The 26,850-nt window shown below is 49.6% G+C and overlaps 1 protein-coding gene and 1 long non-coding RNA gene across 3 annotated transcripts in view; one reads left to right on the top strand and one right to left on the bottom strand.

The window, feature by feature from the left end:
- The window catches only part of LOC309365363, a 109,591-nt gene that overhangs the window by 66,929 nt on the left and 15,812 nt on the right, over nucleotides 1–26,850 (top strand). The window contains exon 2 of the long non-coding RNA XR_014166055.1: nucleotides 11,899–13,076. This is a non-coding gene — a long non-coding RNA (uncharacterized lncRNA). The remainder of the gene's footprint in view (nucleotides 1–11,898; nucleotides 13,077–26,850) is intronic.
- Nucleotides 1–26,850, bottom strand: part of LOC309364694 (uncharacterized protein) — a 77,015-nt gene that overhangs the window by 40,918 nt on the left and 9,247 nt on the right. Inside the window, exon 1 of one of the 2 annotated variants that reach the window (XM_081902469.1) lies at nucleotides 9,510–9,759. The exons of the other annotated variant lie outside the window; for it this stretch is intronic. The gene's annotated coding sequence lies outside the window, so the exon portion shown is untranslated. Of the gene's footprint in view, nucleotides 1–9,509; nucleotides 9,760–26,850 lie in introns of those variants that run through there. 2 annotated transcript variants of the gene reach the window in all.

The following is a 26,850-nucleotide window of genomic DNA, read 5'->3' as shown; positions in this document are numbered from 1 at the left end:
AAATGGGAGGTTGATGAAACAAGGGAATGAAAGAGAGGGTATTGAGATGGTATGATGTGTGTCCTATGGGGTGAATGCAGGCTCTCGCTGAAGAGCTCTCCAGGCTTCGTGCAAATCTCCGTAAGACGCGGGAGCCCGGCGCTGGACTCCCACGGCTTGCAGAGAGCCAGTGTGGTGTAGTGGTTAAGAGCGGTAGTCTCGTAATCTGGGGAACCGGGTTCGCGTCTCCGCTCCTCCACATGCAGCTGCTGGGTGACCTTGGACCAGTCACACTTCTTTGAAGTCTCTCAGCCCCACTCACCTCACAGAGTGTTTGTTGTGGGGGAGGAAGGGAAAGGAGAATGTTAGCCGCTTTGAGACTCCTGAAGGGGAGTGAAAGGCGGGATATCAAATCCAAACTCTTCTTCTTCCTCTTCTGGGGGCTGGGGTCAGGGGAAGCTTGGGCTTCCCTCACCCCAGCCCTGTGCCTGGGGAAAAAATAATAATTCCCCCCCCTTTATTTCCCCCCCAAAAAACTAGATGCGCCTTATGGGATGGTGCGTCCTATAGGGCAAAAAATAAGGTGATTATCTTATTTTTTAATAAGCATTTTCTTTAAATCACTATTTTTTGACTACCTAATGTGAGTTCTTATACTTTTTAAAGTTTTTCCCATGGGCCTTAGGTTGCCTATGCCTGGGATAGAGGGTTAAATCAGGGCGGGCCAAATGGGACTCAGCTCCGTCCCCTCCTTGCCCCTCCCTGCATCTGCTGCCTGAGGGGGTTGCCTCAGTCTCCCTCACGGTGGAGCAGACCCTGAGAACAGCCTTCTCGCTGCCTTCCAAAATACAGTCATACCTTGGGTTACAGACGCTTCGTGTTGTGTGTCTTCGGGTTGTGCACAGCGCCGAACCCAGAAGTACCAGAACAGGTTAATTCCAGGTTTCAGCCCTCACGCATGTGCAGAACCGCTAAATCACGCTTTGCGCATATGCAGAAGCACCGAATTGCAACCCACACATGCGCAGACCCGGTGCTGCGGGTTGTGAATCTGCCTCCCGCACGGATTACGTTCACAACCTGAACATCCACTGCACAGGAAACATGGCACAGAAGACCTTGGAGTCTCACCGTGGAACACAACAACAACAACAACAACAACATCGATTGGTTATACGTCACTTTGGGCTGCCCTGGGCGGTGGCGTAGGGTGTCCCCATTACAACAGCCCTTCAAAATAGACAGGAGTTGCTACGCGCTTTTGGGACTTGGAAGAGTAACTTACAGCAACCGTAAAGGGCAGTCCAGTGTAGTCATTACGGGGGCCTCTTTTAAATAGGGGTGGTGTTTGGGACTTCCGGGTTAGCGCCATCGGCCAATGGCAGAGTTCCTCCGACTGGAGGAACGGGCTCCATGGAAACTCCGTGGAAACTGGGTCCTCCCGCCGCGGCGAAGGCGGGGACCCGCTAGAAACCCCAGGTGGAGGAAGCCTGGGAATGTGGGGTTCGGCAGTGCTCCAGGAGCACCTCCCCTATTCGCGGGGAACCCCATTTTGCTGCGAACTGATTGCTACTTTCACGGAGGGAAGCTGCATAGCCATTGCCGGAGAGCGCTGACTTTTTCCTGTTGACAATTGGACTCTAAACAAGTACCCGTGAGTAGAAACGGAAAATTGGATCAAGAAATACCCTAATTTGGCATCGAAGCGGGAAGGTTCAAAACAGGAAGTCCGCCTTCCGCTTTTTGTAAATAGTCTGAAGCAAAAATCTTGTAAGCTAATAGCTTGGAAAATTGTTTTGCAAAGGTCGAAATTTCTTTCATTTATAACCACCAAAATCCCCAATTTGACCGTTTAAGCCTGCAGGAGAGGGAGTAAAGAAAAATAAGTTTCCACCGTCTCAAACCTGGGAACGGGGGTCAGAGACAGAAATTGTCTGAGACGTCCATTGGCTGCGAATGGAACATTTTGACAGATAGCCAAAAAAGAGAAACAAATTGATTCCAATGTTGCCTTTTGCATTCTAAAGAAACAAAATACTTGAAAATTGAAAGTAACTTTCTTTTGTTGGATATGCTTTGAAAAGTTACAGATAGGTAGCCGTGTTGGTCTGCCATAGTCAAAACAAAAAATTCCTTCCAGGAGCACCTTAAAGACCAACTAAGTTAGTTCTAGGTATGAGCTTTCGTGCATGCACACGAAAAAGGGACGTTGCAGGAAAATTGTGTATCTGAAGAAGTGTGCATGCACACAAAAGCTCATACCTAGAACTAACTTAGTTGGTCTTTAAGGTGCTACTGGAAGGAATTTTTTGTTATGCTTTGAAAAGACGGTTACAAATAGAAATTGTCTCCTCTAGAGGGAGCTTGCCAAATTGTTGCTGCAGTTTACTTGAGGATTTCACAGCTGCAAGATTAAGATCGTGGAAACAGACTGTGACCTTGAATAAAAATGTGTGTGAAAGAAGCTCTGGTGCTTGTTTTTTGCAAGACGAGTGCTTTGCTGGAGCAGCTGCATAAGAAGATGGATTTGAAGAATGAGAAGTTGGATTTGATGACTGTTGTTGTCAGGGAATGTGAACAAACAGGGAATATTGACCCAGAAATTATACAGGGACCAACTCAGAAAATTGGTTCGACTGTGCAAATGCAAGGGCAAATGACAACGGAGGAGGTAGCGACGGCACCTCAAGCAATACAAATGGAGAGATCCGAGGCCATGCAAGAGCATAAGCCGTTGTTTTGGAAGAGTGAATTTGGAATGGGGCAGGAGTTTGGAGCTGAGGAGGCTCTTAAACTTGGAGGGACTTTGAAATATGTTGCTAAATATTCTTTGGATCATATTGATGACTGTGGGGAGTGGGACTGTGGGGAAGGGGAAGGTTTGATGAGGGGAGATGGACATAATTATGGGTTGAAATTCCCCAGAGATCTACTCCTCAATGAGTATAAACAACAAGAAGAAGATCTGCAGAAGGGGCCCGGGTGCGCAAGGCTGGCCAACACCAGCGCGGAGCACGGGGCGTCCTCCGAAGGAACGCCGCCATCCTGCTGTCCCCCAACTTGGTTAGAAGGCTAGCGGGGGGAGAAGCCTGCTTTTCCCCGTCGCCAGCCCCGCAAACTCGGGAGACAGCGGGAGAGGCGTAGCGCGCCCACCCGCTGTCTCCCGACATGGTTTGGAGGCTGGCGGAGGGCTTCCTCCTCCCCCAGCCCCGCAAGCTCCCAGAGCTCTGGGTCCCGTTCTGGGGAGGGGGAAGCTCGGGCTTCCCCCGCCCCAGCCCCGCGTCTCCAGCCGGGAGAGGGTCGCGCTCTCCCAGCTGGAGAGGTGACGCTCGGCTATGGAGGCTCCTGCCATAGGCGCGCGTCACCTCTCCAGCAGGGAGAGCACGCACGGGGCTAAAGCAGCCCCCCGCGACCCTCTCCCGGCTGGAGAGGTGACGCGCGCCTATGGCAGGAGCCTCCATAGGCGCGCGCCACCTCTCCAGCCGGGAGAGCACGCACGGGGCTAAAGCAGCCCCCCGCGACCCTCTCCCGGCTGGAGAGGTGACGCGCGCCTATGGCCGCTGCTCCCTGACCTGCTCTTTGGGGCTGCTTTAGCCCCTGCCGTGCTGCCGGCTGCCGCCCGCAAGCCTTGCGCTCCTGGGGGGAGATCCCCCGGGTGCACAAGGCTGGCCAACACCAGCGCGGAGCACGGGGCGGCCTCCGAAGGGCGCCCCGTGCTCCGTGCTGCCAGCTGCCGCCCGCAAGCCTTGCGCTCTCGGGGGGAGGTCCCCCGGGTGCGCAAGGCTGGCCAACACCAGCGCGGAGCACGGGGCGGCCTCCGAAGGGCGCCCCGTGCTCCCGGCTGCCGCCCGCAAGCCTTGCGCTCTCGGGGGGAGATCCCCCAGGTGCGCAAGGCTGGCCAACACCAGCGCGGAGCATGGGGCGTCCTCTGAAGGGCGCCCCGTGCTCCGTGCTGCCAGCTGCCGCCTGCAAGCCTTGCGCTCTCGGGGGGAGGTCCCCCGGGTGCGCAAGGCTGGCCAACACCAGCACGGAGCACGGGGCGGCCTCCGAAGGGCGCCCCGTGCTCCCAGCTGCCGCCCGCAAGCCTTGCGCTCTTGGGGGGAGATCCCCCGGGTGCGCAAGGCTTGCCGACACCAGCGCGGAGCACGGCCGGCCTGCCGAAGCGAGCGGCGATGGGATGTGGGAGCTCGCTCGCTCACCGCCCCGCGTGTGCTCGCCGCCGCCGCCCCGCCTCTCGGCCGCCCGACTCGCCCGCCTCCCTCCCACGGCACACCCGGCAACGTCTCGCGGCACACTAGTGTGCCGCGGAACACCGGTTGGGAAACACTGATTTAAGAGCCTCGGACATAAGACTACCAGGTTGATGGACTAAGATGGATTGGACAGTAAGGATTGACATAACCCGCGACCAGGAAAAAGGGACGTTGGATGAAAATTGGAAAATCTATAAAGAAAAGTTTTAATTTGGGGATTCAGTGGAAAATTAATGAATATTAGTGAAAATGTTGGAATGAAACTGTCTGGCTTTAGTAGAAATGTTATATGGAATCATGTATAAATAAGCATTAAGTTTTAAGCCTCAAGGTTTTTTACGGTATGACAAGATTAAATAAAGTAACGCAAATTCTTAGCAGAAACATGGTAAAACTAATAACGGTTAGAAGGATGTTGGAATGATCTTATGTGATTTTAGCAGGATTGATATAAAGGAGTTGGGAATAACTGATTGTTAATCAGTGACAGGAGGAAAAGTAAGACTATATTATACTAGGATAAATTACAGGATAAAATATTAAAAAAGAAGGAAAGAATTTGCTGAAATGGATAATTGATCTAGAATACAAAAAAAGGGAGGTGTGAGGAGGTCAAGGAAACAAGCTAATGAAAGAACATAAAGGAAATACGATGCTTTTTCTTTTTTTAAATTCTTTTTTATTTAAAGGTTTTATTTTTCTGTCTTTTTTCTTTTTTATATTGTGGTGTATTGTTTGGTTTTTGTTTAATGTGGTATGTTCATTTTTGCTTTTTGTAATTGTTTAAACTTTAATAAATATCATTAAAAAAAATTAAATAGGGGTGGTGTTTGAACTTGCGCTTTGCTAATGTTACAGAATTGGCAGGGGGGCACTTGTGGTAGAGCAGGTTTCTTTTTTTAAAAAAATAATATTTATTGAAAAGTGGGAGAGCAGGTTTCTTTGGCCGTCTCCCCCTTCCTTGCTTGCCCCTTCTGCGTTCCCATGGCAAGTCCAGCCGAATTCGACTATGGTGTGTGGAGCATATCTCCGCCTTCAGACGGATGGAGCCAGGCCGCTTTCCGGGTCATTTGCCCAACTTTTCATAAGCTGATATTAAATCCCAACTACAGCTGCTTGTTACAAAGGGAGGGGGCAGATTCCGGTAGGTTAATGATATTAACTCTTTCCATGCTCATTTCTGATGCTCAGAAGCAGGTGCACCCTTTCCTAGACCTTCCTGATGACATTCTCAGTCTGACGCACAGTATTTACACAGAAACACGGATAAAACACAAAAAACCCTTCACATAACTCCCTTTCTAAAATACACTGAGACTATCTTATAACATATCTCCATTATAACACACAAGTTATTCAGGTATACAGGACTGAGGCCGTTTAGGGCTTGAAAGGTCAGCACCAAAACTTTGAATTGTGCTCAGAAACGTACTCAAATATTCCTCTGCAGTAAAGGAGGCAAATGGAAGCCTTCCCATTGTCTTTGTGCTTACAAATACTGTCTTAAGGAGGGATGAACAGGGTGGGCCTGTGACCTGGATTCAGGAACTAAAGTATTTACCATCACAAAAGAATGGCCAGGCTGCCCAGGTAATGCAGTTAGTGACCATTAACAGGTATCCTTGGGGACAGGTTTTCTGCTGTTGACCGCCTCCTGTGATCTATTCCTGCTGTAGATACTCTCCTTCCGTATGATATTTGGGGGGGGGTCTTGGGTGGGCAATTTCAAAAGACTATAAAAGGCCTTGCACACCTCCCTCCTGGTTGTGGTGAGGGGGGGGGGAAACCCTGTTGCAATAAAGATCAGGCTACTAGCCGCTTTGCTTCTCCATATACTCTGGTTGGCCTCTGTTATTTTCTCCTACCTACCGTATTTTTCGCTGCATAAGGCACACCTGATCATAAGGGGCACCTAGTTTCTAGAGGGGGAATTCAAGAAGAAAAATATTATTTAAAGGGAGCGCTGAGCAGAGCTGCCTGGTGCCCTGCGGAGGCTTTGCGCCACTAAGGCAGAAGCTAAAACAGCTAGAGGGAGCACTGCGCAGCGCTCTCTCTAGCTGTTCTGGCTTCTGAGGTAGCCTGCGAAGCCTCCGCAGGGCAGCATCGAGCCTTCATCCCGGGCTTCCCCCGCCAGCCCTGACAAGCTCTGGGAGTATTCCCCACCTCCTGCAAAAGCCCACAGGAGCTGTGCACCCTTTAAGGAGCGTGCAACTCCTGCGAGTCCCTTCTCCATCCTCAGGGAAAAGCCCCCAAGAGCGGTGTGCTCTTCAAAGAGTGCGCGGCTTCTGCGGGAGGTGGGGGAATTCTGTAAGATTATTTGGGGAAGTTTTTCTAATGAGAAGATATTGTCACAGATGCTTGTTTTTGCCATTCTCAAAAGTGTGAATTTGTGTCTGCAGAGATAACATGCCTTTCCTTCACAGGAAAAATGCTATAAAATAAACATACAGAGTTGAGGGAAAACCTTAATCCCATTGTTCCTTTGCAGATTTACCGTATTTTTCGCACCATAGGACGCACTTTTTCCCCTCCAAAAATGAAGGGGAAATGTGTGTGCGTCCTATGGTGCGAATGCAGGCTTTCGCTGAAGCTGGAGAACGAGAGGGGTCGGTGCGCACCGACCCCTCTCGCTCTCCAGGCTTCAGGAGAGCCCCACCACCAGCCCCACAAGCTCGGGGGACAGCGGGGAGGCGGAACGCCGCCATCCCGCTGTCCCCCGACTTGGTTAGAAGGCTGGCGGGGGGAGAAGCCTGCTCCTCCCCGTCGCCAGCCCCGCAAACTCGGGGGACAGCGGGAGAGGCGCAGCGCACCCTTCCCGCTGCCCCCCGACTTGGCTAGAAGGCGGAGGGGGAAAAGCCTGCTCCTCCCCATCGCCAGCCCCGCAAACTCGGGAGACAGTGGGAGAGGCGCAGCGCGCGCGCCCTTCCTGCTGCCCCCCGACTTGGCTAGAAGGCTGGCGGGGGGGGAAGAAGCCTGCTCCCCCCCGTTGCCAGCCCTGCAAACTCGGGAGACAGCGGGAGAGGCGCAGCGCGCTCTCCCGCTGTCTCCCGACATGGTTTGGAGGCTGGCGGAGGGCTTCCTCCTCCCCCAGCCCCGCAAGCTCCCAGAGGGATGCCAAAGCTGCGCGCAGCTTCGGCATGGCTCTGGGTCCCGTTCTGGGGGAGGGGGAAGCTCGGGCTTCCCCCGCCCCAGCCCCGCATCTCCAGCCAGGAGACGGTCGCGGGGGGCTGCTTTAGCCCCCCCCTCTCGGCTGGAGAGGTGACGCGCGCCTATGGATGCTCCTGCCATAAGCGCGCGTCACCTCTCCCGCTGGGAGAGGGTCGCAGGGGGCTGCTTTAGCCCCGCGCGCGCTCTCCCGGCTGGAGAGGCGACGCGCGCCTATGGCAGGAGCCTCCATAGGCGCGTGTCACCTCTCCAGCCGGCAGAGCACGCACGGGGCTAAAGCAGCCCCCCGCAACCCTCTCCCGGCTGGAGAGGTGACGCGCGCCTATGGCCGCTGCTCCCTGACCTGCTCTTTGGGGCTGGTGGTGGGCTTCCCCCGCCAGCCCCAAAGAGCAGGTCGAAAGGAACTTGAAGCCTGGAGAGCGAGAGGGGTCGGTGCGCACCGACCCCTCTCGCTCTCCAGGCTTCCAAGGTAGCCACCTGAACGCACCTTAAACGGCACCTTGTTTTAGAGCGGGAAAACAAAAGGGGGGAAATTCTCACACTCTCTGCCCAGCGTCCCTGCTTCGCTGAAGGGGCGCTGGGCAGAGAGCAGAAGAATTTTTTTCCCTTGTTCTCCCCCCTCTAAAACAAGGTGCGTCCTATTGTCCGGTGCATCCTATGGTGCGAAAAATACGGTATATACACAGAATCAACTCCTTAAATTCTAAGTTCCAAGAGGTTCAATGAACAGATGGTTTGCAGTGGAAGAGATCTGCACAAGTAGCTAAGTGTGAAGCAGTAAAAAGGAAAGTGCAACCTTGTGAGCAGAATACTCCACACATCTTGGGGTCTTTGTGTAATAATTGTGCAAGTCAGACTTGAGACAAGTTCTGAAGGCTCTTCAGGGCTGGCAACCTCTTCCCAATCCCACTGGGTTCCCACAACCGCACTAACACTTAACTCTACAGAATAGGCACCTGGATGCAGAAGCCAATCCAAAGGGGTGGCTGGTAGTGGAGGAGGTGAAATGCTTAAGTTCTGAGTTTTTCATGTGCGCTAAAACTCAGTCTGTTTGGTTGCTTTTTATTTAAAAAAATGTTTACCAACATGCTATAATATTATTGTTTTAGTTAAATAGATTGCTTAAGTTGTTATTAAGGAAATGATTATTTTTCTCCTTCCAATAAATTACAGCAGAACTGTTGTCCAAATATAGACAGTAAACTTATTAAACCTCAGAATGATTTCATAATTATCTGTCTATGTATTTCTAATAGTGTAACCAAATCAGAAATTTTTGATTTAAATAGAATCATACTGACTACTGATTTATTGTAAATTGTGATTGAAATCAATTTGATTTATATCAAATTCACCCTGATTGCAATCTACCACAATGTCTGAAATAAGGATGGAACTATACAGAGGCGAACAGGACAATGTCCTGGCAGCTGCTGCTACTTAGGGGTCTGAAACGGAGAAATGAAAATATTCTCAATCATCACACACTCAGTTTCATCAGCAGGGAAGCCAAGATGCATCCTAGCAGGACTTTTGGGTTTGCGCTAGGATATAATTGGTGGTATTCAGGACAATCCAAAGTATGGAGATAAGTCCTAGCGAATACAGATGATCTGGGACAGCCAACACCCTCAGCAGGGAGGCTGGGTGATGGGGGGTCAGGGGTGCTGGAAGGGGAGGGGTCTCTGTCGAGGCTCCTCCCCACTTCATTAACCCTTCCCTGGACTCCCTCTCTCCGTTTCCCCAGCCAGGCGCGCCACGACCCCAGGGATTCCTGCCGGGGGAAGCCGGGAGAATGGGGGGCCTCAGCCCCACCCCCAGCCCTGCTTGGGGTCCTCCTTCCCCTTCCCGCCAAGGTGTCCAGGGGGGCAGGGCAGCTGAGCATCTCTCGGCCCCCCAGGAAAGAGAAAGGGGAGTCTGGCGGTGCTGCTGCTGCCCAGGAGATCTTGCCAGGTGTAGATCCCTGCAGGTGTTGGGTCCCCCCTTCCCCCCTGGGTCGGGGCCTGGATCGGGGCCCCTGTCGACGGGCCCCAGGGAGGGCGCTTTCCTTACGGGGGGGGGTCTCCCCTTATCCCCCCTCCTCCCCTATTCCCCCCTCCTCTCCCTCTTTACCTCTTGGTCCTCCGCCTCCCTGGCTCCAGATTAGTCCGCTTTCCTTGTCTGCAATAGAAAGGGGGGCGACGGGGGGAGGGCTCTTCAGCGACGCCCCTCCTCCTTTTCCGATCTAGAAACTTCCGGCGCATTTCGCAGCGACACTTCCGGTTCCTTTTGGGATTCGCTTGCCCCTAGAGCTACAAACGCAGAGCAGCCCCTCCCTGTGTTGGGATGGGAAGAGGACGGGACGGCGCTGCCTCTGGGGGCTCCATGGGGACCTGGCCCCCCCTCCTTCCTCCTCCCCACAGCAGGGGAGGGAAGAGGATGAATGAGAAGTAGGGAAGGGCTGCCCCTCCCCCTGTGGGTCAGGAGAGTGGGGGAGGGGCGGACCCAGGGCAGCCAGGGGGTCCCTCCCCTCCCCCGCCCAGATTTGCCTCGCAAGGTCCTCTGTGAAGCCCAGAGATGGACCCAGCCTCTGGGGCTGGGACAAAATAAAAAAATTCCTTCCAGTAGCACCTTAAAGACCAACTAAGTTAGTTCTAGGTATGAGCTTTCGTGTGCATGCACACTTCTTCACATACCATGCACACGAAAGCTCATACACATGCACACGAAAGCCCCTTCCGCCATGAGAGGCATGCAATGGGGTTGTGAGGGGGGGGAGAGAGAGACCCCTTTCTGCTCCCCTCACAAGAGGGTCCCCGTTGTGTCTCTGAGGGACAAGAGAGGAGGCGCCCCTCCCCCCACTGCTTCTTTCCCTCAGCGACTCCGAGGGCAACGACTTTTCCCGCCTTTTCCCAACTTCCCGCCCTTCGAAATCTGAGCCTCGCCTCAGTTTCAGGCGCCAAGGAGGCAGATTCCCCGGGCTCCCTGATTTATTAGTGGATTTCTTCTCATTCGCCCTGATTTCTGCTCAGATATCTTGCTTTTGGAGCTTCTCTCTGCTTCTTTAGTAAGAAGGCTGTATAAACCCCCCTCACCACTGCCTGAATCCCATACAGTATGTAAAAGTCTGATTTCTTCCCATTTGCTGTGTATAATTCTTCCTCCAGGACTGTTCTTCCTTCCTGCCAATGTCACTTCCAAACTAATAATTCTTCCCTCACTATCCTTAAATAGCTGCTTGGGGACTAGTTTGGGACCTGCATAAAGAACCTCCTCTCTTTTCTCGTTTTAGCTGTAGGTACAAATTCACGGCCAAAAGCCTTATTGATACACAATCTTCCATCCGATGCCTGCTTACTCGGAAGTAAGTCCTACTCTGCTCCAATGTGCGGAGCCAGCAGTTCAGGCACTTCTGCTAGCAGGAGGCCAAAGGAGCCAGAGTGGTTTGCAACCAGGGTGGTTTCCAAATGCTGCCCTTTTTGATACGTTTCCATTTATTCTTTTGCGTGGGGACTGGCCAGATTGAACCCCCCCCCCGCCCCCATTCAAAAGAAAGACTTGCAAAAGATTTCAAAGGCGAAATTTCCAAAAGATGGCACTTTGTCCTGAATTTAAGACAAGTCAGTTGAAAACTCATGGGCTTTTTTGGCGTTTATTTGGGGCCTTGTCTAAAAAATAGCTCTACAGTTTTGGGGGTGTCCTGGTTTTTACTTTTTGCAATGTGGCAACCCTAATTATTCTGGGCTCTGCTTGAACTGAAACTCCCTTTTAGAGCTCAGTCGGTAGAGCATGAGACTCTGAATCTATGGGTTAGGAGTTTGAGCCCCACTTTGGGCAAAATACCTTAATTCCAGGGGGCTGGGCTAGATGACCCTTGTGGTCCCTTCCAACTCTGCAATTCTAGGATTCTACCATGTGTAGAGGAAAGATCGCCCTCTTGTGGGCAGTGGAGGAATGATGTAATGTTGGTTGGTGGGAACTGTTCTTGAGTGTTGCCTTGTCACACACATGCAACACCACAACAGTCCTGTGAAAGGAAGGGGGGAACATTTCTGCAGGCTGATGTCCATCCAGCTGCCCAGGCCCCAGCACCTCCCCCTAAGAGTGAAGGGTCCCAGTCTGGAAATCCCCCCTTCCTGCTGGAGATGAGGCAGTAAGGGATTCCAGACAGACAGAGGCGCCCTTGCTCTGTAATTCCCTTGCCAGCAGGGAGACTTCAAAAGCCCCCCCCAATGCCTCCCCCTTCCCTCATTCAGTACGGAGACTTTTCATCTTGTGGTTGGGTCATTTTTAATCCAGTTTCTTTCTGTCTCCCTGCAATTTTAATACTGTTGCTGGTTTCCTTGTTTAAATTATTCTGTTTACTAGTGATATTTCACATAGTGTATGTGAATGCAAAGCAATTGTGGCTCTTGGGTAGAAATCTGTGATCCAGACATGACCTAGTCAATCACACCTTGTTTCAACATCTATCTAACACAAGGAAAAGAAAATCCCCCCATCATTTAGCCCGGACACTGAGGTCCACTTCCGAGGGTCTTCTGGGAGTTCCCTCATAATTACAGGGAACCAGGCAGAGGGCCTTCTTGGTAGTGGCGCCCTCCCTGTGGAACACACGCCCCCATAATAATTTATTAATAATAATTATCATCATCATCATCAGATGTCAAAGAGAGAAAGTAACTTTTGGAAGACCTCTGAAGGCCTTCAGGGAAGTTCTTAATGTTTGACATTTTACATGTTCCTTTGTCATAGAACCAAGCTGGCACCATCCATTGGTTCTGGCAGGGTTCTAGTTCATGGTCAACAAGATTAAACAGATGCACATTGGGCTGATGAGGAGGAGGTGAGGGACCAGGAGTGAGACCTTGGGGTCATGCTAGGTAACTCTGGGAAATTGTTGACCCTGTGTGCACTGGCTCGGGAAACTGCAAATCTCACACTGGGGATGTTTAGGGAACCGATTGAAAATACACCTGCCACTCTCCTAATGGTTGTAGTGCAGATCTTGTTGGCATGCAGAGGGTCGCAAGGCCAGCTGGCTAGTCCCAGGTGGGTCATCTCCTTCCAGCCATCCCGCTGCAAAGACCCATCAGCCTCTGCTCCGATGTAAATCAGCGACCCAAGCTTCGAAGCCAGGGCACACTATATAAGCAGAGCGAAGGCGTGAGGCTTGTGGAAGCATACTACAACTACAGATTTATTAATCATAAATCAGGACAAAGAAACATTCCGTCTCTCTCTTTGTATTCTCAGAGAGACAGAGAAAAGCAAAAGCTATACGCACAACAGAAGTTCCCAGCATACTGTGCTGGAATGTAAACAGACACGTACCAATCTCATGGCTGCTCCTTAAGGATGAATGGAAATTATTTATGGAGATCTATGGTGTGAACACATTTGGAGTACTGTGCACAGTTCAGTATGGGACCTTTCAGTTTGGAGAGAAGACGAGGAAGGAAGGACATGTCAGATAGAATGGAGAAAGAGGATAGAGAAAAGCCCCCCCAATAAAAATAGAACTCATGGAATCCAGTGAAGCAGGAATGGTGGAAGATTTAGGAGAGCGAAAAGAAGGGTCTCCCCCCCCTTCTCTGCATCCAGCCAGTCTTTGATGGCAACAGCAACAATAAGATAATTACATCAATAGTATGCATTGTGCTCTGCTGGCAGGAGGACTCCCTCGGATCATGTCCAGTTGCAAAAGTGCAAGGAGGCTTTCCACCCTCAGGGCCCAGAGGGGGGGTCGTGCCTTGGGGCAGCTGGTGGAATTGGAGGAAGCTGACGCTTAGCACTCTGGGTTTGGGACCTGCCTGAACCTCCTTCCACATTATACTCATCCATATTGTTTCTCGCCTGCGTTATTTTGGGGATAGCATTCTACACACACTTGTATCACCATGTGCCCCCTCCCAACATTGCTCTGAGATGCTCTGGTATGGCCCCTTCTTCCCTGTGCCCCCTTCCCTCCTCATGCAAGACGTGCAGCTGGGAACAGAGCCTTTCCTGGTTATGCCAGGGAATGCCATGCATTTAAATGGTTTCTCCCCAGTATGACTCCGAGGATGAATTCTAAGGTTTCCACTCTGACTGAAGCTCTTTCCACATTCCATGCACTTAAATGGTTTCTCCCCTGTGTGACTCCGTTGATGAACACTAAGTGTTCCACTATCAGTGAAGCTCTTTCCACATTCCATGCATTTAAATGGTTTCTGCCCTGTGTGACTCCGTTGATGAATTCTAAGGTTTCCACTAGTAGTGAAGCTCTTTCCACATTCCATGCACATAAATGGTTTCTCACCTGTGTGACTCCATTGATGAATTCTAAGGTCTCCACTCTGACTGAAGCTCTTTCCACACTCCATGCATTTAAATGGTTTCTCCCCTGTGTGACTCCGTTGATGAATTCTAAGGTTTCCACTCTGACTGAAGCTCTTTCCACACTCCATGCATTTAAATGATTTCTCCCCTGTGTGACTCCGTTGATGAATTCTAAGGTGTCCACTCTGACTGAAGCTCTTTCCACACTCCATGCATTTAAATGGTTTCTCCCCACTGTGACTCCGTTGATGAATTCTAAGGTGTCCACTCTGACTGAAGCTCTTTCCACACTCCATGCATTTAAATGGTTTCTCCCCACTATGACTCCGTTGATGAATTCTAAGGTGTCCACTCTGACTGAAGCTCTTTCCACACTCCATGCATTTAAATGGTTTCTCCCCTGTGTGACTCCGTTGATGAATTCTAAGGTTTCCACTCTGACTGAAGCTCTTTCCACATTCCATGCATTTAAATGGTGTCTCCCCTGTGTGACTCCGTTGATGAATTCTAAGGTGTCCACCGTGACTGAAGCTCTTTCCACACTCCATACATTTAAATGATTTCTCCCCTGTGTGACTCCGTTGATGAATTCTAAGGTGTGCACTTCGACTGAAGCTCTTTCCACAGTCCATGCATTTAAATGATTTCTCCCCTGTGTGACTCCGTTGATGAATTCTAAGGTGTCCACTCCCACTGAAGCTCTTTCCACACTCCATGCATTTAAATGGTTTCTCCCCTGTGTGACTCCGTTGATGAATTCTAAGGTATCCATTCGCACTGAAGCTCTTTCCACACTCCATGCATTTAAATGGTTTCTGCCCTGTGTGACTCCGTTGATGAATTCTAAGGTTTCCACTAGTAGTGAAGCTCTTTCCACATTCCATGCATTTAAATGGTTTCTCCCCTGTGTGACTCCGTTGATGAATTCTAAGGGGTCCACTCCCACTGAAGCTCTTTCCACACTCCATGCATTTAAATGGTTTCTCCCCAGTGTGACTCCGTTGATGAATTCTAAGGTCTCCACTCTGACTGAAGCTCTTTCCACAGTCCATGCATTTAAATGGCTTCTCCCCAGTGTGCCTCCGTTGATGAATTCTAAGGGGTCCACTCCCACTGAAGCTCTTTCCACACTCCATGCATTTAAATGGTTTCTCCCCTGTGTGACTCCGTTGATGAATTCTAAGGTCTCCACTCCGACTGAAGCTCTTTCCACACTCCATGCATTTAAATGGTTTCTCCCCCGTGTGACTCCGTTGATGAATTCTAAGGTGTCCACTCCGACTGAACCTCTTTCCACACTCCATACATTTAAAAGGTTTCTCCCCTGTGTGACTCCGTTGATGAATTCTAAGGTGTCCACTCTGACTGAAGCTCTTTCCACACTCCATGCATTTAAATGGTTTCTCCCCCGTGTGACTCCGTTGATGAATTCTAAGGTGTCCACTCTCAGTGAAGCTCTTTCCACACTCCATGCATTTAAATGGTTTCTCCCCAGTGTGACTCGGTTGATGAATTCTAAGGTGTCCACTCTGACTGAAGCTCTTTCCACACTCCATGCATTTAAATGGTTTCTCCCCTGTGTGACTCCGTTGATGAATTCTAAGGTGTCCACTCTCAGTGAAGCTCTTTCCACACTCCAAGCATTTAAATGGTTTCTCCCCTGTGTGAGTCCATTGATGTTTTCTAAGTTTTGCACTGCCAGTGAAGCTCTTTCCACACTCCATACTTTCAAATTGTTTATGTTCTCTCTTTTCACACTCCATTTATTTAAATGGTTTCTTCGTTAATTCCATTGGACGTGGCCCACCAGAATTCTGACTGCCTTCTCCATTGTCTTCTTTCGATGGGGTGGGGAGAAAATCCTATTTGTTTTCTAGGAAGAGAACAAAGTACTATTATAATTAACACCTGCTCTTATTTTAACGTCCCTTTGGCCTCAGGAGGTGCATAGTGACCATTTTGGGAAACCCATATATAAGTCTAGTGACAAGGCTTGGTGCTTGTGGTCGGTTGAAGGAGTGCTCAGTTGGAGCATGTTCTTGGGGTTGGACCTCCATCCCTCAGCCTTGCATTATTGCATGGAGAGAGCTGGAGATGCAGAAGGAAAGTAGCTGGAGCCTGACTGCTGGGAAGGCCAGATTGAGACACCCACACCAATTATGATTTATAATAATTATATGCCGCTGGGTCTCGCACCCGCCTCCTGACACTGGCTTATCTTAGCGGAGATTCCCTGTCCAGGCCTCTCTCACTGTTCTTCCTCCTTTGCCGTGGGTGGCCAAGGGCTTCTGGATATTCTAGCTCTGCTCCAACTGGGAATTACTTAGTAAATTGTTATACCTCTCTTCATTTGAAGATCACAAGATAAAAATATGTTTGACACTGAAAAAGGTGAGTGTTAAAGGTGAATAACACTGATTGTGGGAAAGAAAAGAAAGAAGATGAAACCCGTGGTGTGTCCACCTGAATGTAATATAATAATAATAATAATAATAATGCGTAAAGAACAAACCAATCTTCAAATCAGTTTCATATTCCCTGGCTGTATTTCTCAGTCACTATTTCAATTTATTCTAGAATATCAACTGTATCTCTTTGTAATAGGAGGAAGACATCCCTGGGATTTCATCCAGACATTCCTTTAGTGTGGGCAGCAGCAGCAGCAGCGGAGGAAGGAAGGAATTAACTTTGGGGGAAATTATTTCCTTCAGAAGGTCTTCCCCAGCGGCCAGCAGGCTTAATAAGCTGCTCAGTGTGGACACCTTGGCTTTAGCATGTTAGGGTCTGGATACCAATCATAATCCCTAGGAAATTTGTCAAAAACCCTTAAGATCCAGGTTCACCAATTCCCGGTAACACTGAACCCTAGAGGAACCTTCTATGCTGAGTTCAGGCATCTCTGGCTCTCCAGATGTGGTTGGACTCAAAGTACCACCTGCCCAAGTAAGGATGGCCCATGGCCAGGGAGGATGGGAGTATTATCTGGTGGGACAAACTTTCCCCTTCTTCCCCCTCCTCTGAAAATGCGGAATGGGGGAGGCGGGGCACATTGACACACCAACAATATTTCAATATCGAGAAATGGTATTCGTGTTGCGACATCACCAAAATGTGTCTCTACATGTGTGAGTAGAACAGTTGCGACTGTGCTGCCCGCCAGTTTAGCCGTTGGCGTTTGAAAAGAGTAGGTGTGTTTTTAGCACGACCAACTAAAAAATTATGTGAAATGTAAAAGTGTTCCAACACTTTTTTACGTCATTTAGTTCAGATTTAAAAATACCAAAGGTAAGTTATTCCACTTAGTAATCAGGATTACATGTGATTTTCAAATAAGTTCAGTGGTTTTATTAACAATTGCTAGTTGACATTGAAAATGTCTGTTGGGGCACTTTGATACACTAAGACATGGGACGCATTGATATGTATAAAAGTGTCCCACTTAGTGTACAATAATCTCTAAACAAGTGTCATATCTCAGGAAAAAACCAGAATCTTGTATGTTTGTCTTCCCTATTGCAAGTGTTGATTTCAAGGATGTTGTTTTGCGTTTGCCAAAACCAAATTTCCCAAAGGGCACATCTTGAACATCATCTCTTGATACTTTTTCTATTGACTTATGTGGATATAATGTGTAACAGAAGCTAAATGTTAAGTAATTATCTTATTTTTATAAGCATTTTGTTTAAATTACTAATTTTTGACTACCTAATGTGAGTTCCTATACTTTTTAAAGTTTTTCCAAACTTCTGGCCCATGGGCCTTAAGGTGCCTATGCCTGGGATAGAGGGTTAAATCAGGGCTGGCCAAATGGGACTCAGCTCCATCCCCTCCTTGCCCCTCCCTGCATCTGCTGCCTGAGGGGGCTGCCTCAGTTTCCCTAACGATGGAGCAGGCCCTGAGAACAGCCTTCCCGCTGCCTTCCAAAATACAATCATACCTCGGGTTACAGACGCTTCGAGATGTGCGTTTTCGGTTTTGTGCACCGCGCCAAACACGGAAGTACTAGAACAGGTTACTTCCAGGTTTCGCGCGTGTGCAGAACCACTAAATCACTCTTTGCACATGTGCAGAAGCACCAAATTGCAACCCACAAATGCACAGACGCGACGCTGCGGGTTGTGAATGTGCCTCCTGCACAGATCACATTTGCAACCTAAGCGTCCACTGCACAGGAAACATGACACAGAAGACCTTGGAGTCTCAGTGTGGAAAACAACAACAACAACAAAAAAAAACACATACCAAGGATTGGTTATACGTCACTTTGGGCTGTCCTGAGCGGTGGCGTAGGGTGTCCCCATTACAACAGCCCTGCAAAATAGACCGGAGTTGCTGCGCGCTTTTGGGACTTGGAAGAGTAACTTACGGCAACCGTAAAGGGCAGTCCAGTGTCGAAATTACGGGGGCCTCTTTTAAATAGGGGTGGTGTTTGAACTTGGGCTTTGCTAATGTTACGGAATTGGCGGGGGGGCACTTGTGGGAGAGCAGGTTTCTTTGGCCGTCTCCCCCTTCCTTGCTTGCCCCTTCTGCGTTCCCATGGCAAGTCCAGCCGAATTCGACTATGGCGTGTGGTGCATATCTCCGCCTTCAGACGGAGGGAGCCAGGCAGCTTTCTGGGTCATGTGCCCAACTTTTCATGAGCTGATATTAAATCCCAAAAGAACTACAGCTGCTTGTTACAAAGGGTGGGGGCCGATTCCGGTAGGTTAATGATATTAACTCTTTCCGTGCTCATTTCTGATGCTCAGAAGCAGGTGCACCCTTTCCTAGACCTTCCTGATGACATTCTCAGTCTGACACACAATATTTACACAGAAACAAGGATCAAACATGAAAAACCCTTTACATAACTCCCTTTCTAAAATTCAAGGAGACCATCTTATAACATATCCCCGCTATAACACACAAGTTCTAATTAAATCCTAATATTTACTATACCTAAACATTGAGCACCACAGACTAATAATAATAATAATAATAATAATAATAATAATAATAATATGATGTATTATTTATACCCTGCCCATCTGGCTGAGTTTCCCCAGCCACTGTGGGCGGCTCCCAATCGAATATTAAAAACAATAGAGCATTAAATATTAACAACTTCCCTAAACAGGGCTGCCTTCAGATGTCTTTTAAAAATAAGATAGCTGCTTAATTCCTTGACATCTGATGGGAGGGCATTCCACAGGGCAAGTGCCACTACCCAGAAGGCCCTCTGTCTGGTCCCCTGTAACCTCACTTCTCGCAGGGAGGGAACCGCCAAAAGGCCCTTGGAGCTGGACCTCAGTGTCCGGGCAGAACGATGGAGGTGGAGACGCTCCTTCAGGTATACAGGACTGAGGCCGTGTAGGGCTTGAAAGGTCAGCACCAACACTTTGAATTGTGCCCAGAAACGTACTCAAATATTCCTCTGCAGTAAAGGAGGCAAATGGAAGCCTTCCCATTGTCTTTGTGTTTACGAATACTGCCCTAAGGAGGGATGAAGAGGGTGGGCCTGTGACCTGGATTCAGGAACTAAAGTATTTACCATCACAAAAGAATGGCCAGGCTGCCCAGGTAATGCAGTTAGTGACCATTAACAGGTATCCTTGGGGACAGGATTTCTGCTGTAGACCGCCTCCTGTGATGTATTCCTGCTGGAGACAGTCTCCTTCTGTATGATATTTGGGGGGGGTCTTGGGTGGGCAATTTCAAAAGACTATATAATGTTAGAGTTCAGAACTTAACTGGTTAAGTGTTCTGAGAAGTGCGTCACTTTCTGACGAAAAAGATTCGAAGCTGGGAGGAGCTTGTTCTCTGTTTTCCTGTTGTTCTTTTTTGTCTTTGATGGAGACGGACGCATGTAATGGCTGAAAGAAGCCCTGGACTATTTTTCTGAGAAATGTACCAATAAAGAGCTGTTAATAGACAAACCGGGACTCTGTATGCTTGTCTAAAGCTAGCGACAGCTTCCCCGCTGTGTTTACTCTGCAAAGCGTACTGAAGAGACAGCAGAATTTGCTGCGAAGAAGCGTGCCGGACCGCTGTAAATGGCTAATTGTGGATCGTAAAGCAATTAAGCCTAATCATTAGGTCACGACCTAATCAATAACTTTCACAGGTTATGGGTGACGTAATTACCGCTCGTAAAGCTGTCGCTGGAGCTGCCGGAATGCTTTGAAGTCTGCGTTCTGAGGCAGAGAAGCCGGCTGGAAAGAAGAGCTGCTGGAAGAGAGAGCTAAGAGCAGCTGGAAATCGTTTCTCCACGGAAGGGAGAGCCGGAGGAGCTGGTCTGAGTGAGTACAGCTTTGGGGCCCCTTGGGAGAACGGGAGAAGATGGCGGACAGCCAGGTCCGTGAGGACGCTCCGGTGGAAAAGCTCACTTTAAAAAGTTGGGCAACCTGGAGCAGGAGAGTGCGTGGTTGGTTCTTGGTTACTGGGCTTTGGGATGTAAGCCAGAAAGAGCCACTACCCCTGACTGACGTTGCAGGCTGTGAGGTTGCGTTGCCTGAAGATAGCCAGCAGAGAATGCAGAGAGAGCTTGATATGCTGAGAGCATGCGTAAGCGCATCGCTGAGACCTCACTTGGAGGGCGTAAAGTCAGCAAGGGCTGCCTGGGAGTTGCTGAGAAGTTTGTGTGAAGCTTCAGCAGGAGGCCAGGGCCCTGGAGGAGTAGCCCCGGTTCCTGATGAATCAGCCTCAAGGAGCGCTGTTGAGCAGATCGGAGGGGCGAAGAGTTCAAAAGGCAAGTTTAAAAAACTTTCCACTGGGAGTGCTGGAGCGGAGAGGAGCTTCAGGGGGGGCGAGGCTGGCAGGAGGAGCTGTTCCGGAAGACGGAAGGCCAGGCCGGCAGGCAGGAGCCCCGGGCAGTGTTTTTCCACTGGAGTTCAACATCTGCGTGGCAGTTGTCCCCACCGGAGCACACAGGCACGGCAGGATGTTGCCAAGGTCAACTCCCATGGGAACCAGGCGGGTTTCCATGGCAACCAGCCTGGCAAGGCAGGCAGGGGTGGATCTGAACAAAGCGGACGTGGTAAACAACATGAAGAGCCTTATCAGCTAACTGCCAGCATGGCTTTGTTTGAAGACAGCTGTGTGAGAAGCTCTCAGCTTTGTTTTGTAATTGACTCAGCAGCTAACTGCAACATGGTTCCAGAGACCCCTGCAGTCGAGATGTGGAATTGCAAGGCGATTCCAGCAGGAAAGACTATTCAGCTCGCAAATGGACAAAGGGCAAATGTTACTAATGCCTATATTTCTGTTTTTCAGGAACTGTTGGAGTTTTGCGTCGTCCCAGGGGGGCATCACTGTTTGTTATCTGTGCCTTATTTGTTAAAAAAGAGGTTTCAGGTTTGTTTCAAGAATGATATCTGCACAATCTCCAGAGAAGGGAGACGGCTTGTCGAAGTGAAAAAGGGACAGAATGATCTTTTCATTCTTAAAATGTCTCTGGGGGGTGAGGGGAAGGTTGAGAAAGCACAAGCCCTGCGTGCTACAGTTCCCACTCATGTTTCATGTGCTTGTGTGTGGCACCAAAGGACAATTCATGGTTCTCTAGAGCAGTGTTTCCCAACCTTGTGCCTCCAGATGTTTTTGGCCTACAACTCCCATCATCCCTAGCTAGCAAGACCAGTGGTCAGGGATGATGGGAATTGTAGTTCAAAAACAGCTGGAGGCACAAGGTTGGGAAACACTGCTCTAGAGAACCTGCAGACGTTACCTGAAGTGGCCAAGGGATGTAGGATTAAAGATTGTGGAAGTGCCATTAATTGTGACACTTGCAGACAGGTAAAGGTGAAAGGGTGCAGTTACCCAGAGGTGGAGAGGGTAACCACAAAACCTTTTGAACTGGTACACATAGATCTGTTCAGTCCCATGAAGGAACCAAGTCTGGGAGGGGCCAGGTATCTGCTGACATTGAGGGATAATTTTACGCAGAACACCTGGACTCTCAGTCTCAAGTCCAAGGAAGATGCAGCACAGCTGATCAAAAGCTGGATTGAGGAGGTGGAAATAAGGTTCTCCACCAGGGTACAAGCGGTCACCAGTGACAGAAATGCTAAGTACACTGGGTCTGTTTTGCAGAAGTTCTTTCACAAGAAAGGGATACGTCACACAGTTACATCTCCCAAGCAGAGGGGGGTGGCAGAGCTGAGGAGTGAAGCTCTGGTCAAGGCTGCACAGGTGATGCTTACAGATTCTGGGTTACCTCCAAGGTTTTGGCTGGAGGCGACCAGATGTGTGTGCTTCACCTGGAATCGTGTCTACAATTCACTGATAGGTGACACACCGTTTTCTTTGTTGCATGGCAGGAAACCCCAGATTCATTTTCTGCGTACGTTTGGTTCATCTGCAGTTTTGCCGGTGCCTAAGGCTTTGCAAGGGCCAGATGGAGCCAAGTTCCAGAAAATGATCTTCTGTGGGTATGAGCCAGCAGCTAGTGCATGGAGGTTTGCTTACCCGTCAGGTGATCAGAGTAAAGTGCTGATCAGTAAACACGCTGAGTTCTGTGAGCAGGATGAAAGGTCAAAGACCCCTACCAAGCGTGATGTTCTTTCAGAATGTCTCTCTGATCCAGAGGACAGTTCTGATGAGGAAGAAGGAGAGGCTGAGTCTGCACATGACAGTCAGCTCACTGACCAAAGTCAGGAGCTGGATGGGGCATCTCCACAAGTTCTAAAAAGAGAGCCCAAGAGTGAGCCTAGTTCTCCTGTAAGTGTAATGGAAAGGATTCGAAGACGCTTTAAGTCAGAGGGGGAATCCCGTGATGCAGAGGACACACCTGCTGGTGACGGTGAGCCAGAGGAAACACCCGAGTTTGTGCCCAGGCGGCCCAGGCGCACAACGAATGGTATTCCACCTGAGAGGTATCAGGCCACAGGTGCGTGGGTAAGTTTCGCACAGTGCAAATCTGAGAGTTGTGAGGTTGTTCCACAGATGCCTGACAGGAACGCCAAGGGAGGGCGCAAGGCATTGGGGAAGGGAGTGATCTCACAGGGTGTTGCTGAAGATGTTTCACAGATCTTGTCAGAAAGCAACGCAAGAGGGGTGTTAGAGTTCAGAACTTAACTGGTTAAGTGTTCTGAGAAGTGCGTCACTTTCTGACGAAAAAGATTCGAAGCTGGGAGGAGCTTGTTCTCTGTTTTCCTGTTGTTCTTTTTTGTCTTTGAAGGAGACGGACGCATGTAATGGCTGAAAGAAGCCCTGGACTATTTTTCTGAGAAATGTACCAATAAAGAGCTGTTAATAGACAAACCGGGACTCTGTATGTTTGTCTAAAGCCAGCGACAGCTTCCCCGCTGTGTTTACTCTGCAAAGCGTACTGAAGAGACAGCAGAATTTGCTGCGCAGAAGAAGCGTGCCGGACCGCTGTAAATGGCTAATTGTGGATCGTAAAGCAATTAAGCCTAATCATTAGGTCACGACCTAATCAATAACTTTCACATATAAGGCCTTGCACACCTCCCTCCTGGTTGTGGTGAGGGGGGGGGACACTGTTGCAATAAAGATCAGGCTACTAGCCGCTTTGCTTCTCCATATACACTGGTTGGCCTCTGTTATTTTCTCCTCCTACCGTATTTTTCGCTGCATAAGGCGCACCTGATCATAAGGGGCACCTAGTTTCTAGAGGGGGAATTCAAGAAGAAAAATATTATTTAAAGGGAGCGCTGAGCAGAGCTCCCCGGTGCCCTGCGGAGGCTTTGCGCCACTAAGGCAGAAGCTAAAACAGCTAGAGGGAGCACTGCGCAGCGCTCTCTCTAGCTGTTCTGGCTTCTGGGGTAGCCTGCGAAGCCTCCGCAGGGCAGCATCGAGCCTTCATCCCGGGCTTCCCCCGCCAGCCCTGACAAGCTCTGGGAGTATTCCCCACCTCCTGCAAAAGCCCACAGGAGCTGTGCACCCTTTAAGGAGCGTGCAACTCCTGCGAGTCCCTTCTCCATCCTCAGGGGAAAGCCCCCAAGAGCGGCATGCTCTTCAAAGAGCGCGCGGCTTCTGCGGGCTTTTGTGGGATGATTCTGTAAGATCATTTCGGGAAGTTTTCTAATGAGAAGATATTGTCACAGATGCTTGTTTTTGCCATTCTCAAAAGTGTGAATTTCTGTATCTGCAGAGATAACATGCCTTTTCTTCACATGAAAAATGTTATAAAATAAATATACAGAGTTGAGGGAAAACCTTAATCCCATTGTTCCTTTGCAGATTTATATACACAAAATCAACCCCTTAAATTCTAAGTTACAAGAGGTTCAATGAACAGATGGTTTGCAGTGGAAGAGATTTGCACAAGTAGCTAAGTGTGAAGCAGTAAAAATGAAAGTGCAACCTTGTGAGCAGAATACTCCACACATCTTGGGGTCTTTGTGTAATAATTGTGCAAGTCAGACTTGAGGCAAGGGCTGAAGGCTCTTCAGGGCTAGCAACCTCTTCCCAATCCCACTGGGTTCCAACAACCCCACTAACACTTAACTGTACAGAATAGGCACCTGGATGCAGAAGCCAATCCAAAGGGGTGGCTGGTAGTGGAGGTGGTGAAATCCACAAGTTCTGAGTTTTTCATGTGTGCTAAAACTCAGTCTGCTTGGTTGCTTTTTATTTAAAAAAATGTTTACCAACATGCTATAATATTATTGTTTTAGTTAAATAGATTGCTTAAGTTGTTATTAAGGAAATGTTGATTTTTCTCCTTCCAATAAATTACAGCAGAACTGTTGTCCAAATATAGACAGTTAACTTATTAAACCTCAGAATGATTTCATAATTATCTGTCTATGTATTTCTAATAGTGTAACCAAATCAGATTTTTTTGATTTAAATAGAATTATACTGACTAGTGATTTGCCGTAAATTGTGATTGAAATCAATTTGATTTATATCAAATCCACCCTGATTGCAATCTACCACAATGTCTGAAATAAAGCTGGAACTATACAGAGGCGAACAGGACAATGTCCTGGCAGCTGCTGCTACTTAGGGGTCTGAAACGGAGAAATGAAAATATTATCAATCCTCACACACTCAGTTTCATCAGCAGGGAAGCCAAGATGCATCCCAGCAGGACTTTTGGGTTTGGGCTAGGCTACCAAATGGTGGTATTCAGGACAATCCAAAGTATGGAGATACGTCGTAGTGAATACAGATGATCTGGGACAGCCAACACCCTCAGCAGGGAGGTTGGGTGATGGGGGTGGGGGTCAGGGGTGCTGGAAGGGGAGGGGTCTCTGTCGAGGCTCCTCCCCTTCCTTTAACCCTTCCATGGACTCCCTCTCTCCGTTTCCCCAGCCAAAAGGGACCCAGCCAGGCGCCCCACAACCCCAGGGATTCCCGGGGACAAAGTGGTAAAATCAGCAATGGTACACTGGGTCAGAAATATAGGTCATGATTAGAGCTGGGCGATATATTGGTATATTGCCCAAGACTGGCTTGAAGTTTACATCGTGATAACTTTTTCCTAATACTGAGCTGGCAATATATTACGAATCACAATGTGTGCAAGGGCTAGGCAACACCTGCTTTTCAACATTGCGATAACTTACCAGCTAAACGCTGCAATGTTAGTAGCAACTAAACCTCACAATATCACCTGCTAAACGTTGCCATGTTATCAGCAGCTAAACATTTAAATGGGCCACAAAGTCTGAAATAGGGGTGGAACTGTACAGAGGAGAGCAGCACAATGTCCTTGCAATTGCTACTACTTAGGGGTCTAAGCGGTGACAGCAGTCACAAAATTAAAAGACGCCTGCTCTTTGGGAGAAAGGCGATGGCAAACCTAGTAAAAGGTAAAGGTACCCCTGCCCGTACGGGCCAGTCTTGACAGACTCTGGGGTTGTGCGCCCATCTCACTCAAGAGGCCAGGGGCCAGCGCTGTCTGGAGACACTTCCGGGTCACGTGGCCAGCGTGACATCGCTGCTCTGGCGAGCCAGAGCCGCACACGGAAACGCCGTTTACCTTCCCGCTGGTAAGCGGTCCCTATTTATCTACTTGCACCCGGAGGTGCTTTCAAACTGCTAGGTTGGCAGGCGCTGGGACCGAGCAGCGGGAGCGCACCCTACCGCAGGGATTCGAACCGCTGACCTTTCGATCGGCAAGTCCTAGGCGCTGAGGCTTTAACCCACAGCGCCACCTGCCACCGGCAAACCTAGACAGCATCTTAAAAAGCAGAGACATCACCTTGCAAACAAAGGTCCGTATAGTTAAAGCCATGGTTTTCCCAGTAGTGATGTATGGAAGTGAGAGCTGGACCATCAAGAAGGCTGATCACCAAAGAATTGATGCTTTTGAATTAAGGTGCTGGAGGAGACTCTTGAAAGTCCCATGGACTGCAAGAAGAACAAACCTCTCCGTTCTGAAGGAAATCAGCCCTGAGTGCTCCCTGGAAGGACAGATCCTGAAGCTGAGGCTCCAATACTTTGGCCACCTCATGAGAAGAGAAGACTCCCTGGAAAAGACCCTGATATTGGGAAAGATGGATGGCACAAGGAGAAGGGGACAACAGAGGACGAGATGGTTGGACAGTGTTCTCGAAGCCTCCAGCGTGAGTTTGACCAAACTGCGGGAGGCAGTGGAAGACAGGAGAGCCTGGCGTGCTCTGGTCCAGGGACGAAGAGTCGGACAGGACTAAACGACTAAACAACAAAGGGGTCTAAAATGGATAAATGACAATATTATCAATCATCATCTCAGCGGGACTTTGGGGTTTGGGCTTGGCTAGCAAATGGTGGAATTCAGGACAATCCAAAGTATGGAGATGAGTCCTAGTGAATAAGATAACCTGGTAGTGTCATCAGGGAAGGGGGGGAGAAGGGGGGTCAGGGGTGCTGGAAGGGGAGGGGTCTCTGTCGAGGCTCCTCCCCTTCCTTTAACCCTTCCCTGGACTCCCTCTCTCCGTTTCCCCAGCCAGGCGCCCCACGACCCCAGGGATTCCTGCCAGGGGGAAGCCGGGAGAATGGGGGGCCTCAGCCCCACCCCCAGCCCTGCTTGGGGTCCTCCTTCCCCTTCCCGCCCAGGCGTCCCGGGGGGGGGGGCAGGGCAGGTGAGCATCTCTCGGCCCCCCAGGAAAGAGAAAGGGGAGTCTGGCGGTGCTGCTGCTGCTGCCCAGGAGATCTTGCCAGGTGTAGATCCCTGCAGGTGTTGGGTCCCCCCTTCCCCCCTGGGTCGGGGCCTGGATCGGGG

The sequence above is a fragment of the Podarcis melisellensis genome (genome assembly GCF_964234715.1).
Source record: "Podarcis melisellensis genome assembly, chromosome: 2".
In the NCBI taxonomy this organism is placed as follows: domain Eukaryota; kingdom Metazoa; phylum Chordata; class Lepidosauria; order Squamata; family Lacertidae; genus Podarcis; species Podarcis melisellensis.
This window is presented reverse-complemented; position numbering and strand designations above follow the sequence as displayed.